Raw genomic sequence first — 9,654 nt, forward strand, 5'->3', positions numbered from 1 at the left:
TCTATTATGATGCTGAAATAAATTTTCATTAGAAAAGATGACCAGCARCTGAGCTCTAAAATGAAATGATTTACCTCAAATATCCTTCAAAAGCACTCCTATAGGAACTAAGAATTTAATAAGTTGTTAGAATAAGCTTTTTTTTTTTTTTCTTTGAAAACAGCTAGTGAATTACATGGGACTCTGATTCTAATCATCTGTTAAAAAGACATGTCAAGGGAATCAGTTGCCTTTCATGAAATGTAAGACCTGAGGCAGAGCAGTTTTATATGGAGAATGTGGATTACATTGCAGAGAAGGATTTTTGTGTGTGTGTAAAGAAAAATAGTCATTTTGTACTTTAATAAAATTAGGTATAATAGCTTCAATAATGTGAACTATGGATTTTCTGAGTTTGGGCCTATACTTTTAAAAGGGATTTTCTATTCTATTCCAAATGTATGACTATTTTCAGTGAGGTTATTATGGGTCTCTTACAAGTAAGGGAAACATATTCCTGAAGAACTTGATGCATCTGATATTCTGCTAGAGATGTCAATGAAACTTCTGCAGGAAAGCAGGCTTACAGCACAATTACATATACTCTCATACTGCAAGAGTATCTGATTGTGAAACAATGACAATGCAAGCCAATGTGGACAACTGGAAAACTACATTATTTGCTTGCAATATTGCAATATTTTCAAGTAAATCTATTATCATTTTTGAACGCAAAACAGCCTAGAAACTAAATGAATATTGATTCATTCAAAATATGCACTGTTTACATCAATGAAATTGTTTGCTTGTTTGATTTTAATTTTATTAATATTCTTATATTCTTTAAACTACCAGACTCTATTTACCCCAATTTTAAAAAAGTTAATAAGTCAATAAATATGCATAGGGAGATATGTAGATAAATTAAACACATTAAACACATGAAGATAAAAAATTCTGAGACACACTGATAGACATGGAATRACATGCAATCAATTCAATTCAATCAAAAATGACCAAAATAATTCAGTCAGTATAGTAAGTATACAAACCAGTGACTGAAACCTGTGAAAACAGTGGCTTAGTATTGCCCATATTCACTGATGTCTATGCAAACATGTTATACAATATTTTCTAAAGAAATATAGCTACACATTAGATGAGCAATGTAATTTAATACCCACTATATTTGCATATATTTAGTAGATCATTGATCAATCATATTTTTTTCCTGTGGTGGTTAACCAACAGGTTTTATTTCACAAATTCAACAAATTGGAATGGTTGATTGAGTAACAGCAAAGTRTGAAAGCTCAGCCAGAGCTGTTTGCCTTGTTAAATTTGCCTCATGTTTCATTGTGCTTAGTGGTCTGGTCAGTGTGATGCAGTTGTTTCACTAAGTTSGAAAGATGGAAACAAGAGAGCTTTAGAGCATAACAAACCATATGACTCCCTAAAGACGACCAGAAAATATCTGAAAACTCTGACAAAGCAATAGATTGGTAGACAAAAAGAATATCTCATGGAAGTGTTCCCAAAACTGTAAGTGAAAAWTTGTACCTATTCTTACATATATTTTCTTAGACATATATGTGTTTCAARTAAATATTGCTTTTCCTCGAAGGTGTAACTCAACCCTTGTTGAACACTTTCCTTGTCTCCATAGGGAAAGAATTTCAAAACAGAAAGTTGAACTTGACATAAATCATGGTTAAGATACAGGAAAGAGAACTGAACAAAGTTCAGTTGCTCGTAGGCTCAAATGTKGAATGAGAAGGAAAGTCAGGAGAAAACAGGGAAGATCTAGGGGAAGTATGGAAAGAGTTCAGATGACTTGAACACTGAAACTCAGCAACAAAAAAAAAATCACCAAGAACCTGCTGGAATGTGGGCTTAAATTTTATCTGTTTACAGAAATTATAGCTTTTATGCAAGCCTATAAATATGTGCATTTTTATGTTTAATTTAAAATATAATTGATATATGTTCTATGACCCGTTAGGTATTGTAATCATGACATTTATGTTAGACATTTTCCACAGAAGCCCCTATAGTAGCTAGGAGAACTGAAGTTGCTAAGGAAACACCTACTAATACAAGAAGGAATTAACACTGATGAAGGAGGTGAAACTGTAAGTAAGCAGGCATCTGCAATAGCAAAGGAAATATTCCCAACTATTATCATAAACGACAAAAGTTTTTTTAAATGCTGCTTAGTTACTGACCAGGAGAACTCGTTTCAGGCAGCTTATCCAAGAATCTAAAGCATTTCAATATAGACAACTATTCCAAAATGATATTGGTGGTTTACTTTAAAGTAATGTAAATGAATAAAACTGATTTCSTTATTTGCTCACTTGTACAAGAATGGATTATTTTATAACTTAATAAAAATATTTTTAAACAATTATTTTTATTTCAATTTAATTTTAACAATGAAACTTCCCCAGTGTGGGGAAAAACATATAGTAGTGTCTGCTCTTGTCTTCATTCTCARATTTCAGACATGAGGAAGTAGTAATTAGACGTTCTCCTTTCTGATGGCCACTAACTAAACTAGAGTGCTTCAAGGATTCTCTGAATTTTTCCAGTGCTGAGTTGGGTTTTGACAATTTCTTTGGCCTCTGAGCTATGGGCATTTCAAAGGAAAAGCAAATCTGTCTCCTGCAGTATTTTTAGTCTTCTGAATTTTTAGTGAAAGCACAAGGAATTGTGTCTCTTTCTGTCAAACATTATTATGAGTTCATTTTTCTTAAATATAATTTCTTCAATTTTTAAATACTTTATAATTTGATTCTACCTTAGTGATGGCATTCTACAACGATGAGACAAAAAAAAGTCTTATATGTCAGAAATCTTGTGACTACTTGCGTAAGTTCAGCCTTATTAAAGAAAACCTTCATTTTTTATTATTTCTCTTAGCTTCTCTTCCAGACTCTCTCTGCTGCCATCTTTTCTAATCAGATCATCCTTGCTGTCACTCTGACCCATTACTTGGATGTGTCTTTGACTTACACTTCTCTTTAGGTCCTCAGTTCTGTGTTGTTGATTCTTCAAGGACCAGTCTTTTCTGTCCAGCCACATACCTAAAACTCTCATCATGACACTTGTCAACTTGTCAATTACYGAAACATCCTTTCCTTACTGATTGTGACAAGTGCAATCCCACACAGTTTTTGTTCATTTAGAATGGAGCTGCAGAGATTATTTCTCTGCCTTGCCACTTTGACAGTGTCACCTGCCTTGATACTTCTGTTTGTTGACTTCCAGTTCTCTTGTCTGTCAAATAAACCACTCTCAATTTCAAGCACACCATGGATTATCCCCAACCTACCCCACAGCTCTCTTCCACTTTCGGTGTTTGGAAATACCCTCTTATTTGGTTCCTTATATCACATTGTTATCATTTCAGTCAAACATTTATGGTAGCTTTACGCTTTCCTTTATATTGTCTCTTACCTGGAAAACCATCTTGTKTAGACCTTCCTCATGCAAGTCTGGCTCTATTTTCTCCTTATAAATTAATCCCCTCACTTTCTGAATAATTCTTACATAAGCCCCTAAAACTATTTCAGAGCTTTTGTGGTGAAACAGTCATCAGTCATACTAACCTATATTGTCTTTTCCTTTCCTTGTGCTGATCATATTCTTCAGTCGAGTTTTTTGCTTTGTTACAAATTAGCTATGATAAGATTCTTTTCTTAATTTGGTTTCTGTACATTGAGATCTCTGTACATTGAGATCTTGGCCCAGAGGTGTTATGATGATAGAAAGGATAAAATTATATTTAAAAAGTTAGAACATTTTAATTTACTTTTTTTTTTTTTTTTTTNTAGCAACATGGTGTTCCAAATTGTGTTATGACTATGACTGTAAGGGGAAGCAAAATCAAATGTTTCTTTAGAGGATTTTTTTTTTTTTTTTTTTTTTGCAAAGTACTTTTTGTTAAGATACATACTTGGGAATTTACAATCCCCTCTTGTATTTCTTATGTAAATATTGCACATGCAGATCTAAGAAGATCGGRATCTCATTAATTCATTGCAGGAGTTCATAAAGTAGCCACGTGCTGGCAATATGTGTGATCACAAGCTGTTAATCACATACAGTTTATGTCAGTCTTTGTTTTCTTACTGTGCAGGTCTCTGAGTTCTCATTTTTTCCCACAGAATATTACACTCTGAATGGCACAAATGCTGCCTACAAAGCTTCTAAACATCTTGTAATTCAGAACTATTGCTAGCTGAATAATTAAATTGCAATGAAGTTTTCTATTTTCCTCTATCTTGAAAAATAGAAAAAAGGAACAATCATGGGGTATGTATACTAAAAAGAAAAGATGACCAAGAAAGTCAATACCAACGCTGATCTCTATGATACATGATAAATGATATTATTTACTATTTACTGATTTATTAGATACTGATAGTAAATTCAGTTCTTCATGGGGCAGAACAGAGATGATTTCCTAGCCACCCGTGCCAGTAGTATACCATCAAGAATACAAGACATTGTGAAACTAGAAGAAATGGAAAAATGTTCATTTTTGAAAATCAGGTTTGTATATAAAACATAAAATGCATGTTACCTACATAACATACCCTGGTACCAATACATAATACATATAATTTCTCTAAAGGAGGTAGGAATAGGTCATAGATACAGCAAGGTTAAGGAGAAGTTAAAAAAAAAAAAAAAAATCTAAGGTATTAGACCTCCTGAATGGTGCTGAATGGATGTTTTGTTTGGCATTAATATAGCAATTCCCTTAATGAAAATACTGTAGAGAAAAAAAAAAAATTCTTTGCTGATGGCCACTTTGAGTCAAAGAGCAGCCTGGAGTTCCCTTGAAATTTGCACATATGAAATATCTATTAATAAGCATATGCATTAAGAAAGGCATCTGTCAATCTTTTACCCCCCAGAATCTGTTTTGTAGTTAAATTTTGTAAATATAGCCCAAAGAGCTAATGAGAATGGGTTTATACTATAGTGTTCATGTTTTGCAAAATTGAGAGAAATGGAAAAAAGTAGATAACTTTTGAATTTCATAACAACTTTTAGCACTGAAAACAGATGAAGAGTAGATCAGCGGTAGGGTAAGAATCTTCCCAGCACATAGTACCAAATTATATTTTTTCAAAACTGTACAATATCAGACTATTATGCAAACTAAAASCATTGACTAAGAAAGCTATATATCACATACATTTCTATGTGTGAAAAATGTATGAGAGCTGAGAACTATGTTTAGAAGTCTTGTTACAGCTGAATTCAGCATATCTGGATCATTTGGAATTTACTGAGCTTTCATTGAATCTGTTCTGCATATTTGCTGTCAAGAAATATTCCTGTGCTGGGTATCTATGCACTGGACTTATAGTACAAGCAGTTTCCAGAATATAGAGAGCTATGTCTGGGATTCATAAACAACAAATTTAGTGTGTTTTCTTTGCGGTAATGCAGAAAACAAGGAAGAGTGCGGTTTTTGAGGAGCAAGAAAAGAGTGCAGTTTTTGAGGACCTACCAAGGTAGCAAAGATAAGAGACAAAATTGTGACTACACAAAATTGGCAAGGATGAAAACATGGGAGAGTTGAATGACTTGGTTTTCCACTTGATTCTGCTTATTCTGAGGAAGAAAGTCATTTATTTATTTATTTATTTATTTATTTATTTATTTATTTATTTATTTATTTGAAAATACATGGCATTCCAGGACAGTAGTATGAAGCTATGATTATCATTATGTATTATTCCCTTATCTGATGTTTTTCATATGTTCTTCTGTGCTTGATAGTGACATTCTAGGTCTCAGTTTCAAGAAATATTTTAGTCAAATGTAAGAATAATGTGAATAAGATAGAGAAAAAAGTTTTTACAAATCCTCTGATAAATACTTGAAGAGATCTTTAAAAGTTGTTAATGTTATTAAGAATGGTCATCTTGCCACCTTCTACACTTTAAAAAATTTTTTTTTTCTCCTCTCATTAATTTTGTGCTGTAATATAAGTAAATGAACCTTTATATAAAGATTGTTTCAAGTACAAAAATCATGTTTTAACAATAAAGTGATAAAATTGGCATTTTTTTCCTGAAAAACTGAAACATGTTTTCTATATCATCTTGATAAATTCCCTCAGTTATCCTTTGACCTTGATAATAGCATCCCACATACAATGCAGAATGTCTTTTAGTATTAAAAGGTTACACAAAGAAGGAAGAAAAAGAGAGATTTCAGAAAAGTAGAGAATATTTCTTTTGTCTCCCATGTATTACTGGCTATTTCTTTTCTATTAAAAAAGAAAAAAGAAAATCACAATGATCACAATGCTAATTTGGTATTATTAAGCACACAGTGGAATTATCATGATATAAAGAACAAAATTTTATATTTTATGTTAAAAGTGAATTTCTGCTTCCAAGAAGAAAGATTAACAGATTTTCAAAATGTGTAGCTTTGTTTTATTCAGAGCTTGAATTTTAAGAAATCATTAAGGGCTGTATTGTCTCTCTTGTCACTTAAAAATCATTTGATATTTACTTTTTAAGATCTAGTCCAGTTTTACTAGATATTTAGCTGAATATGTAGCACTGGAACTTGGGCTCCCAGGTTTGGAAAGCAGATTTCTGACTCTGCCGAATCAAAACAGATTTAATTTTCATGTTCAAGAAATTAAAAAGATTTTGGTGAGAAGTTGGAAAGCCTAGACTGGGAGCTAGAAGAAAAGCGTTATATCTTGAAGAGCACTCAGAAGGGCATCTGTCAAGGACATAAACATTAGGAACACACAGTAAAAACAGAGGGAAAGGATGATTTAGCTCTGATCTATTTCAGAAGGAATTGAAGGAACTGACCTAATCTGGCTTTGCTTTGAACGGAAGGTTAAATAGATGAACTTCACAGGCCCCTTCCAACCTGCACAATTCTGTGATTCTAAAAAAGTCATAAAAGAGAATAAAGTAAAATTTTAAGAAGTCAAAGAAAAACACAAAACGTAGAATCATTTTATAAAATATTTAGGTGAACCTGAAAGATAAAAACACAGTTCCATCAAACAGTCCTGAAACATGGCTATGACTAACACTAAACAATTAGCTTATGCAGACATGAATTTGAAATGAAGTGTCTTTATTCTTTCCTAATGTCCAAACTTTCTCAAATGCTTAAATTTCTTTGCAATATATTTTATTTTAAGCTCAGCTATTCACATTTAAAACCTAACTTTAAATCCAAAAGCACTCCAGACAGCTGGCATAGTGCTTAATGCATTACTAAATGCTGTTGAGGAACACAGATTTAAAGCAAGTAGATTTTAGCATAATGACTTGAAGGGATTTGAAGTGTGGCGACTTGAAAACAGTCTGACATCATCTTTGTGAGAGTCAAAAGATGAAGGGGAAAGCTGATCTGTAATTTCAAGGAAAGGGAACAATATTTCAAATAGACCAGACAGAAAATGTTTGTTCCTCATAGAGCAGCTGGGTTTTTCATGTTGTATGTGTCCACAACAAAAGTGTCATGCTTAGCAGAAATGCAGAATTGATGGATATATATAGTGTTGTCAAAGTCTGAACAATCTAAAATACAGAACTTGGTAATAAGTGRGGGGTAGGAGTGGGAAGGTGACAGCATGCCAATGCCAACCAAACAAGAGACTCTTTCTTTCTCCCCTCAGATACCTTAGTCAAACCTAGGATAAAAGTGCAGCAGTGAAGTCTACTAACTAATTATGATTGAAATGAAATATAGCAAGGTGAGTTATAGTCTTGCATCCCCGTGTCCTTCAAGATCTTAGTAAACTAGTACATGCACCTGAAAGCACTGAAAATGACTTATATGCCCTATATGCTATTTCATAAGCAATTATTTTCTTTTGTAGTACAGTGTTCCAAAGAACTCACTTAGAAACCCATATCTCTAGTGACTTAAATAATTCTGTACTTTGCAACTGTCTCATTAACTTTAATTCACCCATTTGTGGAGAAATAAAAAGATAAGATAAATGAAGTGTTTAAATATAATGAGTGAAACTTCACACAGCATTGATTCCATCTTATTTTCCTTAAAAAAAATAGTGCAAACTTCAGATAGATTGTGCCTATTTATGCATAGAGATGTTCTGTTTAAGATAAAAATTGTTAAGTCTTCGTGTCTATGATTAGCACCTCAAAAAACATAACAAATTATATCTGAAATTTGTTAAATTTGAGACTGAAATCTGATAATGCTTACACAAATATACAAATTCAGTAAACCATATCCACAGCCTTTGTATCCTGTTTATCCATATTTACAACTGAAATGCTCATACTACATTTGAAAATAGATTTTTTACAAGAAATTTAGATAACTAAAAATGCTTATGATGGGAACTAATCTGCTCCATGACAAAAGTATATTTCCGCACAGATAAAATGAGATGAAGCTGTAGAGGAATGTTGAGGGTGCCAGATCCAAAATCTGTTTTATTACATGATTTACCCTATGTGTAGTGGTTTATTATTATCTCTACAGAAATTATACATGGCTTTCTTAACTTCCTAATCATTAGGATTATTACAACTTTGCCTTCCTTTCAATAAAATCATAGATTACCCTAMGGAAAGTAATGTAAACTTGCTCTCTATCTGAAGCTGTAAAACTGTGATTCAGAGGAGCCAGCATTCAAGACTGAGGCCATCATGCTTTAAATATTCTGTATCATGTTACAAAAGACTAATCAGTCGTATCCCCCCTACATGACTAGGAACTTATTTCTCATTATATTTCACACAATAAACATTTAAAAACAAATAAAGCAAACAAAACTCTTTGCAGGAAAAGCAATTATTTCTCCAATTTTCTGCAGGCAGTGAAGAGAGAGCAACATGAATCATGAGCTAACAGAAACATCTTTGTCCTAAGGACTTCTGATAAAAACGTACATAACTGCAGTAAGCACTATCATCTCCAGGATTTAAAAAAGTACCAAATTCAAATGTATCTATGAGCTACGGAATTTGTATATGGACCTAAAACTTGTTAAAGCACACATCATCAATAGTGAAAAAAAATTACTAATCTGTAAATTTGGACTTCATGATTCTGTGGAATCATGACATCACATTTAAGCAATACTGATTCCTCTATGTACTAATGTTAAATCAATTCCTTCTAATGCCAAGTGGGGAATAAAATAAGAATAAAATAACAGTATCTATCATCTGAAATTTTCCAGACTGCATTCTGGATATTACATGCAAGATTTTAAAAATATTTTAAAGCTTTGGTATTGAAAATTATGAGTTCATGAAAATAATAATAATACTGTTTTATTTTTTTTCTCATATTATAATTAAGACTTAGAAAAACAGACATACAATGTCTTTCCAAGTTCTAAAGAACAGGTGGGGAATGTTTTACTGTAGCACATGTTATCCTTAGATAGAAAAATAAGCAAAAACATAGTAAAAGACTTTTTCCAATCCAATTATTTGCATATTCTTTTTGAACAGGATTAAAAACATAACAGAAAAAGAAGAAGGAAGAAGAAGGAGAAGGAGAAGGAGAAAGAGAAGGAGGAGAAGGAGGAGGAAAAGGAGAGAAGGAGAAATAGAAGAAGGAGAAGAAGGAAAAGGAAAAGGAAAAGGAAAAGGAAAAGGAAAAGGAAAAGGAAAAGGAAAAGGAAAAGGA

The sequence above is a fragment of the Nothoprocta perdicaria genome, unplaced genomic scaffold, assembly GCF_003342845.1.
Source record: "Nothoprocta perdicaria isolate Ctin4 unplaced genomic scaffold, notPer1 scaffold_159, whole genome shotgun sequence".
NCBI classification, from domain to species: domain Eukaryota; kingdom Metazoa; phylum Chordata; class Aves; order Tinamiformes; family Tinamidae; genus Nothoprocta; species Nothoprocta perdicaria.